The sequence below is a fragment of the Priapulus caudatus genome, unplaced genomic scaffold (genome assembly GCF_000485595.1).
Source record: "Priapulus caudatus unplaced genomic scaffold, Priapulus_caudatus-5.0.1 Scaffold329, whole genome shotgun sequence".
In the NCBI taxonomy this organism is placed as follows: domain Eukaryota; kingdom Metazoa; phylum Priapulida; class Priapulimorpha; order Priapulimorphida; family Priapulidae; genus Priapulus; species Priapulus caudatus.
The window spans coordinates 104,775-117,081 of NW_014577390.1; the positions used below are offsets into that span (position 1 = coordinate 104,775).

Here is a 12,307-nt window from a genome sequence, read left to right on the forward strand (position 1 = left end):
CGAGAGATATTCAAATTGATCAAATTGACGAATGACAGATTGCTTGAACCAAACCATAATCATGTCATTACTACACTACAGTACAGTCCAGTCTAGGCTCTAGTCTAGAGACTAGTAGTAGTACTAGTAGTAGTAGTAGTAGTAGTAGTAGTAGTAGTACAGCCTGGCTTACAGGCTACAGCCTACACGGCTACAGCCTACAGGCTACATTACTCATTTACTGATTTAGTCATTAGACATTACCTACTGTACTGAGTAGTAAGGTTTATTCGTGTTCCGTGCAATGAACAGATATGCCGTACTCCCAGTCACACAGTGATAAATTTTTGCTACACTATAGGCAAAGCTATGGCGAACAATAATATTTTACCTCATTTTAATGTAGTGCATCACCAGTTTTACAATAACTAAACACAAAACAACAACAATGTTTAGTCGCTATAACAACAACAGAAGGACGCTTTTAAATAGGTAGCGCCACGGTGCCACGCGAACCGGATAAGTATATTTTGTGATGTCAAGTGTTTTTTAGCGCCAATGTTGATAATGTTGGCGAATATCCTTTCACTTGTAGTTGTTACTCTATCGTACTTTTGACGCATAACTAAGCGCAGTTTGAAATGACATATCCGAATATGAGAAAGACAATACGAAGAATTGTCTCTTAAAATCGTCTGTCCCGTGCTTGACGAAGAATGAACCATGTGCTGGCTCGTATTGACGAAGCAGGCCGCGGACCAGTTCTCGGTAAAATGATAAAATCGGTCGTGAACTTCGCAGTCACATTTATTTAATAATATTTATTAATTAATTAATATGATCATGTCTTATTTTAAATAGCAGCAGCGATGGTATTGACTATAAGTAGGCCACATGCATGCAGTTAACTTAGCCTTCAATCTTGGAACGTCTCAATAAATAAATAAAAAAGGTCAATATTAATAAACACAAAAATGTACCCTATTTACTACCAAAGTCTGTTTCTCTACTCTATTTCGCATATTATTGCGATAATCACCTGTAAATGCCGGTCAAGTGCTCATCTGCAACACACAAGTACACCGTACGCTCGCCCTGTCCACAAACAACATGAATAAGAGAGCAGGTAGGAAAGCGTGATCACAAAATTCACTTGACGCTCGCTCAGGGATCAAATTTTACGACTGCCAACTGCGGCATTTGCTGCCGGAACATATTGATTGGCGTCAATGGGTAGTCTGTATCGGCGGCAAGTAAATGTCGTCGTAGCACATCCAAATATACACGCAAGTACAAACAGTCACACTGCACCTATCCCTAACCCTAACACTAACACTAACTCTGAACCGACTCGGCTATCTTATATATATACACGTGTCATAGCACCAAAATTAATCTATGGTGTATAACCTTTCATGTGATGCCGCAAACAATGCTCGGACGAATAGCGCCACTGAACTAGTAATCCGATGCTCGGACGAATAGCGCCACCGAACTAGTATCCGATGCTCGGACGAATATCCACGTCCTTAAAGGACATATATATCGTGGATATTCGTCCGAGCATCAGATACTTGTATACACAAAATATACACACAAGTACAAACAGTCACCCTATCCCACGGAATAGTAATAATCACCACGGTTCAGTATGATTTTACTACTAATATTTTGTGTATATTCTTCATATGTTTTCAATGTTTGTCGATTACTAAGTCGCTGTGCGATTTAAATAAGAAACCTGTGTATGCTGCTGAATCAGTCCCCACTACTGTGCAATTTAAATCAATATTTCTATGACAGAGTCTTCAATTGTTAGATTAAATAATCTAACAATGTGTCTCACTGCTGCTCTGTGTCTGGACTTTTGTATTTTATACATGGAAATATTTTTTAAATTGACAAAAAACTTTAATATTAATTGCACCATCTTGGTTTTATTCATATTTGATACCATAAAGAAATAATTGTATATATGTTAATCAATATCATTATCTTTTAGCCGTATAACTTATGATTTTGACAGAAAATCGACGCGCGTTCGGTTTTCTAGACTTGCTGTCAGAGTGTTGCTACTTGCTGTCAGCAGGCAAATTGCCAAATTCGATGCCTGCTCGGCTTCATTTCACACGATTACAGAACGAAAAGACAAGAAAACAGCCTCCATCTTAGTATCTATATGGTAGCTAAATGTTTACTTGTTCAAATTATAACTCTGTCCTTTGTTCTTACCTACTCCCGCCAGAGATAGCTCGTGAAATCCTGCAGGAAATGTTCTCTCCGTGAAAATGTAAAGAGGACGAGATGTCTGTTTATACACGAGTAATGGGGCGCATTGCATGCCGGGATGAGCTGCTGCCTGCCTCCGAGCCTCCGTTTCGAGGCCCGCCAAGCCAAGCATAATGCGCGCGCGGCATGACGTCACACACACGACTGCAGTGATCGCGTCGAAAGTAGCGCGTTAGGGATTTTCGAATGATACGTCCTTTTTACATTTTTAAGGAGAGAAACATTTCCTGCAGGATTTCTTGAGATATCTCTGGGGGAGTAGGGTAAGAACAAAAGGACAGAGTTATAATTCAACAAGTGAACATTTAGCTGCAGATAGATACCAAGATGGAGGCTGGTTTGTTGTGTTTCTGTTCTGTAGTCGTGTGAAATGAAGCGAGCGTCGAGCAAATTTTGCGATCACGCTTTCCTACCTGCTCTTTATTCATGTTGTTTGTGCACAGGGCGGGCGTGCGGTGTACTTGTGTGTTGCAGATGAGCATTTGACCGGCATTTACAGGTGATTATCGGCAATAATATGTGAAATAGAGTAGAGAAACATTAAGACTGGTAGTAAATACATTTTGTGTTTATTGACCTTTTTTTTTTTGAGACGTTCCAAGTGCCTGTGTACCCTGGTACTATCTAATATGCCGGAGTGTACCTCGCCTACTCCATTAACGAGTCTAGGGAGTCACCTACGCCTACTTCCTAACCCCAACCCTAACCATATATCAGATAGTTACCAGGGTACGTTCCGGTATACCCTAACCCTGGGGACATAGACCCTATGAGCGTTAGTCGTAGGCCTAGGCTATAGCCTATAGTCCTGCACACTGAGCCCACTGGCACTGCCACTGGGTAGAACTAGAAACTTTCTTGATAGTTAGGTGCTATGTGTGCATACAAACATGTCACACACACACAAACGCACGCATGCATGTTCACACACATACACACGCACACACAAATACGTGTGTGCTTGGCATACCTCAGCTATAAATAAATAAATAATATCCTACAATAACCTAGCTTAAACTTACTATTGCGAGATTTTTGCTCAGAAAAACTAAATATAGATGAATATAGTCTCACCTGACAGCGGAAATATCACTGATTACACCAACATTAAAAACACCAAGATTTTATGCAGTTATAGCATAGAAAAATGGATTTTACCACATCATACCAGCAATACATTTTATCGTATGCCGACTCTCAAAATCACAAATGCGCCTTCAAACCAAGTGCATAATTAAAACAAAAGGGCGCGTGTGGTAAATATTATTGAGTTTTTAGCTCACCTTGACATCGTAAAGCTGAGCTATTGCCATGGTTTGTCGTCCGTCGTACGTCCGTCCGCATCGTCAACATTTGGCTACGGTCAACGATAACTCAGGACCGTTTAACCACATGTTTGAAATTGGGTATAGCTGTTACCGCTATGCTCCCATATTGAACGTCCTATTTTGGAGCACGCCATTCGACATACTTTCGAGCCACGGCAATTTTTTGACAAAAATGGGAATTGCCATTAGTCAGTTCAGGTTCAACGGATTTTGCTCGTTTTTGGTATGTTAATGAATAAGGGCGCGGGGTTTTGATATTTAAAAAAAATTATGCAAATTAGGTAGGTTTTGGCAATTATATAGCATATTATATAGACACGCAGATAACAAACAGTCTGTGGTGTCACACTCGTCTGGTTCGTTTTATAAGATTTCATTGACAATATCTTTAATGCAAAATCCTCTATGAACATATTATGATTATAAACTATTATTATTATATTATTATTATTATTGATATTAATATTTATCGATACCCCAAAATTGAGCTAGATTAGCTGGAAAGGAAACCTTCTAGCACCCATTGAAAAATGATCGGCATGGTCCCAGGTATCAAGAATGGACACTGCCAGAATTTTTTAGTGGTGGTGCGCATGCGCCAGAGCTAAAAAACCGATACCCCAAAATTGAGCTAGATTAGCTGGAAAGGAAACCTTCTGGCACGAATTGGAAAATGTTCAGCATAGTCCCAGGTATCGTGAATGGCCACTGCCAGAATAATTCAGTGGTGGGTGTAACCGCCAGACGCCCCCAACTGCCACCACCCCCAAAATTGAGCTAGATTAGCTGGAGAGGAAACCCCATGAAACCTATTGGGAAATGTTCGGCATAGTCTCAGGTATCGTGATTGGACATTGCCAGATTTTTTTAGTGGTGGGGTGTGCCAACCAGACGCCCCCAAACATGCATCCACCCGGGCCTTTATTATTTATATAGATTAGCTGGCAGCCTGGCAACCTTTTCTTTTCATGTTGTTAATTTGCAGAATAGAATCTTCCAACAAATCTCGAATGTACAACATATTGATTTGATGAAACAACATTATACCCTCATATAAAGCACTTCTTGTCAACAATTTCATTTCTCATATACAGTGTATATATATAGTGGTTATATATACAGTATAGTCCACTGCTGCTTAAGTGGGACTAATAATGCGAAGGAAGAAAAAGAAGTGTTTAAAATTATGCGGACAAGAAAAATCATCTAAACAGTTTCTCTCATGAAGCCATACGGCAAATAAATAAAATTAAAAATATTACTCACAAGGTCATCATCACAAGGTTTATTTCTATAAAATGAAACATCATATGGCATACATTTACGATTTCAAATCACATTATTGCCTCCCAATTTAGCAATCCAGTAATTAAACATTTTTTTATTCTTCATTTACATTCAGAACTCAAGTAGATAGAAATCAATTTTAATAATTAACTATCAAATTTAGTTCAAACCATCATGTTTTTTCATTTATCATATTTGATTTCTTAAGTTTACCCCTTGCAGACCCCCAGAAAAAATGAAAAAAATATATAATTACAAGTTGTCTAATTAAAGGTTCTCAGCCATGTCAATATGCGAGCTGTACATATACACAAACTTTGGATCATAGCATTCTATAAAATTTGTTTTCTACAAGAACTCCCCATCTTCCACCTCCAAATCAGAATCTTCATCACTCCATGCTTCACCATCTGAATCGCTCAGTACTTCCAACTCGGAATATGGTATGTCACCTTCAACCTCCATGTCCTCTGGGTTGTTATTGGCATCTTTAAATAAGCTCTCTGGTACGGCCGGACCTTCGAACCATGTTGGCTTCAATAGGTTGTCCTTCAGAGACCACCCATAATCGGTTGGTGATAAGCCGTCCCCAGGAGATGCTGTCCAGGCACGTGTCCACAACGCGGTGACATACTGTGTACGTCGTACCTTCATCTCTAGGGTTTGACGAGAAGGTGGGAGCAAAGCACAGTCAACCCGCTTGACGTTTGCCAGTGGATTCTCCTGAAGGTCAATGAAAGGCATGATTAGAGCTGTTGTGTGCTATTCTATATTTTTATAATGTACTCAAGGTTGTTGGGGTTCTCGTGCTATATAATTACCTGATCAACTTTGCCAGTCATTTGCATCAGTTTGTTAAACCGTGCTTCATTTACATCTTTAGTCTTGCTTTGCGCATACATGTGGCATACGAACTGCGATGCGACTTCAATGTCAACACTTTCAGGCACTTCACCCATACTGCTGAATAGACTGACATAACAGCCAGTGTTGTCTTTCAAGAGAAGGTCGAAGGGTTTAGTTTTGCCTTTTCTGAAAAATCAAATACAAACTCAAAATGAAATAATTTAACTACTACTGCAATGATCATAGGCAAATGTATTTCTCCAGACATTTTTCCCTATTTCAAGTCTCATTTGGTTTGGTTGTGTGGGTGCGTCCATGTTCTTAAATAGAGACGGTTTAATTATATGCAAATCTTGTGCCTACCTGTAAAAGGCCGACGTGAAGTCACATCCAGTGAAAGCATGGTATCCAGGCAGTGCTCTGCTAAGTCCAGGATTGTGCTCATCAAGGACGTTAGCAATGTTGGTCAAGTTGATGTACCTCCTGTTGTTTCCCATCCCACAGTCCATGATTATGTTGGTTATCGACCGAACTTCTTGGCATTGCTGTCCAAGGGTACCGATCAGTATCACTAAGACATCGGTGTCGGATGCCCTCACCATGACAGTGGCTGCTGTGATATTTGCAATGTGGAAAGCAATCAATGTGTCCGCCTCTTCATGGTCGCCTTGGAGGTGTGCTGGGCTGGTGACAGTAATACGATGGTGCTCGTTGGGGATGTACTTGAAGCATTCGCCACCGTAAGAAGCAAGCAAGGTCTTTCCACCAAAGATGTTCCAGTAATGATCTGCACGCCACTCTTTCAAGAGAAACTTGGCGAGTTCATTCTTGAATGCTCCATTGGTGAGAAGTTTCTGCCCACTCTGTCTGATTGTCTGCTCTGGGCCAGTTATTACATATAGTGAATCAACTGCACCCCGCAACTTTCTCTCACTGTCCTTTATGGAGTTCTCCACATACTTGTCAAGACAAACATGTACTTCACTGGCTCTTCCTGAACATACTACTGACAGCAAGGAGCGTGCAATTGATGCATATGATGCTCCCATGTTTGTGTGCGAGAGGACTGAATGAAGAAGAAGTCCTCCATCATAGACCTCTACATAACTCCTTGGTAGCTGGGCTTCTGTGACTGTCTCTGTCTGGAGGGACTCCAGCTTTTTCAGCAGTGCAGATTTGTCTGTTTTCACATGCGCTCCATCACAGTGTGCAAGCGCCAGTGGGTATGTAGTAATTGGACAGGAGAGTACCTTTCGAAGGTCAAATGCTGACTTCTCTGCAACAACGATGACCATACGTACGAACATGTCTCTTAGACTTTCTGCACTTGTCTTAGCTTTCTGTGAAGCGGGCAGATTTGCTTTCTTTTTTGCATTCTGAGCAGCAAAGTTCTGTACACGGATGCGTTTGACAGTTTGAAGAAATCGAGTGTTGTTGCTATCCCATTCATCCTGAAATTTATCTCTTTCATCCTGTCCCCTTCTCAGCGTACTGATTAGATATGTTTCAGTAGCCTTAGATGCTGCCTGACCAGTTGCAACATTCACCAAGGAAGTTGGAACATCATTTGCAAACGGGTTGCAGAATTCATCCATCTTTGCACTCAGTGCTGCCATCTGACTGTTGTCCCTTTTGATTCTTGAGGGTTGGCATTGAGCTGTTGCATTTTCCCCCACTTCAAGCCCAGCGAATGTTCTGAGCTCGGTGACTGCCATAGCTCGCTGGGTCATAGTCAGTGACCACCGGCGCATTGCATTCTCAGAATTTCTGAAGGAAACAATTCCCTTCATTCTAGATGCAGCATCTCGGTTTACAGTCTGCTCCAAAGAAAGGTCAACAGCTGATCTGCTGTAATTCTTCGTTGTACGTCTGATGGAAAATGCACCCTTGTCCAGTACTTCATAGAGCTTTGAGTCTGCACTCTTCAACTTCTGCAGGAAAAGTGTTCCCCATCTGGCATAGTTTGGTCTGTTCAGGGCAAAGTACACTGTCAGCATCATGGGAAAGACCTGGACGTAGCCACCAACGTCATTCATCTTTACACATCTCTGCAGCTCTCTGTGGAGGCGATTGATTAGAAAGATGTAAATGGCCCAGAACTGAGCTGTTGACCCAAGATTTCCGTTGAGAACCGACTGGAAGTAGTCCTCGAACATCTGCAGGTGGTGGGTGACGACTGGATCTGATAGGTATTCATCTGCTAGTCCTGGGTCCAAAGGCACAGTGGACATCACTTGCTGGAAGGACTCATGGTCTTCGTCAGGTATGTCCATAAGGAAGCGTTCATACAACTTCTGCTCCAAGACGGTAGCAAGTAGCTCATGGACCCGCGTGCACCTGTTGTAGAACTTCCCCTTGATAAACCCCATCACTGAACCTTCGGCCAAGATGTCGGCTTCGGTGAGAATGAATTCTATTCCACTTTCAATTAGAAGTGTGCCAACTGCTCCGTAGAAAGCCAGCTCGATGTGGAAATTGCCCAGCATTATCAACAGCTTGTCAAACAATGGGGTTTCGATTGCTTGTATTGAGTAGGCTTTCAATGCAACGGCCAAATCATAGGTGACAACTGCATAATCTTGGCCCGTTTCCTTTGCAACATTCATGGTCCGGATCATCGTCTCTTTCACCACATCATTGTTGGTTGGCGATCGTGATATTGGGTCCATGTAGCAAATTCGTTGAAGTGGTAATGGGTCCTTGATGTACTTGCTCATGAATCCAGCATGCAGTGGTGTGCTGCCTTCCCTCAGCTTCCAAAACCAATACAGATCTAATACCTTTAGTCGTATTTTGCATTCATTCAGCTCTTCAGCGGTTGATTGAGAAGCTGTACTGGATGCTCCAGCAGGAGTATCAGCAGTTGCTGCTGTGGTAGGATTGAGGAAAAGGGCTCTGTTGATTGGTTTCTTGAATTGTGGTATCTCCCGCTCATTTCCTTCAAACTTGCGTCGATTTCTTTCTCCTCGAAACTCTATTTGACTACTGGTCTGTTGGACATCGTGCAACACATTCTGATATGTGTGACCAACTGTTGCATGTAATGTTTCTTTCCCGTCCAGAGTTTCCACGTGCGCATCATTGTTATCCCAAACACAGGCTGTTGCTAAGTTTTTATCAAGGCGAATCCCATCTGGAGCGTCACGTTCGTAGCCCTCAACTGAATAGGCAAATTCAGTCTCGAGACTTTTGGTCTCACTGTAGCTAATACAGTGTCCTGTTCTGTTCAAAATCTGCATGGCCAGTTTCGATCCTGTAATGGATGCAAACCCGAGACCGACGGCTGTATGTTTCCATGGTTTTACGGTACCACGAGATACATTATAAATGGCATCTGATGCCATTGCAGTGACCTTTCGATCGACTATATCCTTTCCGACTGCACTAGTGAAATTTGGGGTAGTGACACCAGCAGTGAGACTTCTGAAGAACAGGTCAAGCTGTTCTGGTATCTCTGGGGCACATTCCTTCAGATTTTGGACAGTTGCCGGTTTTGGCATCTTTGTCTTAGACAGCTTCATAATCTGGGATCTAAGATGATGAGCAGCCCACCTTAGCTTATTGTTCTCTTCCTCCCGTTTAGCATCATCATAGAGGTGGGCCTTTGCATCCTCTTTTGGAAGAGTGGAACTATAGATGAAGTTGCCTCTCCGCTGATTTGCTAGATTTATTGTGACTTCTTCTTTGAAATAGTCTTTTACCTTCCTGGTAAGATTTTGAGCTGTGTATGCCTGAACGTCTGTCCTATCTCCTCCGAGACTGGTATACTCATCTTTATACATGTCAAGTAAATCACTGACGAGCACAGATCGTTGCTTTTGTACCACCTAATTCTGGATGTAGGAAAGCACAGATGCAAATGCCTTCTTGTGGTAGGACTGATATAAGCTACCTTCAGTAGACCTATCATTAGTCTCCTTCAAGAACTGCACCCGACATGATTTGTGGTATTCTGCTTCCTTTGCAATCAGGTCCACACCACTCCGAATAAGACTCTTTATACGTTCATTTTCCGATGACTTTACCCGCTGGCAAAGTAACTCACAGCCGTCAAGTGTCGCTACCTTCAGTCTAGGCTCCTCTTTTCCATTTCTCTTTTTACGGCTCTTGCCACAGAAAATACAAGTCCCTTTCAACAGGCCCTGCTGGTCTGACTTTGGAAGGACACTGCAGCGTCTTGTCTCGATACAAGCCTTTTTAGTGGTGGGTTCAGTACCATTTGGTTCATGTTCTCTTGGACGCTTAACAGCTGTGTACTTCTTATGACAAGAAGAGTGATAGCTGAGAGTAGATTCGTGATCACTGTTTAACAAAATATTTTGTGTGACCTCAAGGTATTTGTCTAACTTCAAATTATTGCGCATGGCAGCAGCATTCTTTACTGTTGTCCATGTACTGTCACTAAACCTTCTCAGCTTGCAGTCCTCGTCTGTGGACTCGTGACAGATGTAGCAGCTTGCAAGACCCTCATTGTTATTGTTCTGGAATGTAGATAAAAATAAGAATTCAACTGCATGCCTTCAAGAAATATGGCTCCGCTTGCACGGCAAGTGCATTTCTTTGAACATGTATTTTTTACCATTTACGTCATGAACCAAAACTCGAAAAAGATTGTCTTTTATAGTTGGCCATAGTGTGCAGATACTATTTTTTGCAGTAAAAGTGACTAACTGTTCTTATTTTATTATGCGCTTATTTTATTCCTAATTTTATTATTTGATTTTGCGTATGTTAACTCAGTATACATTTGAACGCGAGTGAGAGGTGAGTAGTATCTTCTCAGTACTTAAAAAGGTCAAAATTAAGTTTAACTACACATGTACATACCTCTTCATTGACAACAGTGGATGAAAGACTTGATCCTTCGGTAGACTCTCCCAAACATTGCTCTTCTGGGTTCTCATATGGATCCATCCTCCTGGCTGATGACAATACCAAACATTGCTCTTCTGGGTTCTCATATGGATCCATCCTCCTGGCTGTGACAATAACTCAAAAGTGACAGAATAGAATAATTTATGCATTATATTCAAAATTTAAATTAATAAAATAATTGATTACAATAGTACTAAATATTTTTGTAGTAATATAGATGTAGCCTATTCATAATCAGCCCCGTTGCTAATCAGACAAATAGACTTAACATTCTCAAAATTACATATAGTAGGCTAATTATTTTAGATTTGTGAGTAAAGTTTAGATTTCACGTTTGATATATAGTTATTTTAGTTCTAGTTATTTGCATGACAAGACTTAAGATCTAAAAGTTATACTCTTAACTATATAGTTAGTAATAGTCGTCTATATAGACTACAGTATAGATTCCAGTGCTGTCTACTACTAGACTACACTCTAACTCAGCAGATAATAGTAATTATCAGTCTTGACAAGTTACAGTCATGTCTGCAGACGTTTTATGCCTTACAAATCTTTTATGGTCATCACCTATTATATAACCTATTATACCCTATTATAGACAACACATTAATTTAGAATATACACAAATAAAATGTGAAAAAATAAGAGTAGACTACTCAGTACTCACATTTCCCAGCTGCTCCTTGCTCTATCAACTATCATGCAGCTGTACTAGTACTATAGTAGAGCTAGCCGCATATAATGCACAGCAAATCCATGTATTGATTTTTTTGGGGAAGGGGGCATCTTCAGAGTGTGTGCATGGCAGGCATAGGCCATTCGGCATTCGGTATTTGGGGGCGTCTGGCGAATACACCCACCACTGAATTATTCTGGCAGTGGCCATTCACGATACCTGGGACTATGCTGAACATTTTCCAATGCGTGCCAGAAGGTTTCCTTTCCAGCTAATCTAGCTCAATTTTGGGGTATCGGTTTTTTAGCTCTGGCGCATGCGCCCCACCACTAAAAAATTCTGTAAAATTTCTGGCATGTCTCATTCCTGACCCTGGACCATGCCGAACATTTCCAATAGGTTTCATGGGTTTCCTTTCCAGCTAATCTAGCTCAAATTTTGGGGTGCCTTCAATGACCACACTTGTGACCACATCCACGACTACCTGCCAGACTTTACATTTCTTACATGTATGTACACGAATCATTGCTAATAGCATGAAAATGTTCGTTTTCCAGCTAGTGTGACCCCTTCCGGTCTAACACGTTTAGAACTAAGAAAGCCGTAAATCTAAGTTCACTACAGAAGTCCGTGTTAAATATATGGATTATAAATTTGATATGCTAAATAAAATGTAATTTGTTTAATGACTGTTAGATATTTGTTGTAGTTTTTTTTTGACACTAAAAAATAACTAATCACCCTACAATTCAGGTAATGGTACAATCCGATAGTTTTATGGCGCAGAAATGGACTACTCATTTCTACTGCTATTGTAGTGTGGTACAATAACTAAAAATATGTTATCTTTGAAACTTAAATTAGCATTTTTGCTATGGCACTTCAATATTGTGCAATATTTAAACGTACAAATACAACCTATCTTCATCAGCACTTATAAATTTTAACGCGCTTCACGCTCGCATTAAGATGCCACCTCTCCCTAAACGCGATTCGCACTTAGCCGAGTCCAGTTGGCTGTTAG

General features: G+C 41.0%; 1 protein-coding gene across 2 annotated transcripts in view; it reads right to left on the reverse strand.

Moving 5' to 3' along the window:
* The window catches only part of LOC106809112 (ribonuclease H2 subunit A-like), a 29,326-nt gene that overhangs the window by 7,843 nt on the left and 9,176 nt on the right, over positions 1-12,307 (reverse strand). The gene's annotated exons all lie outside the window — the stretch shown is intronic.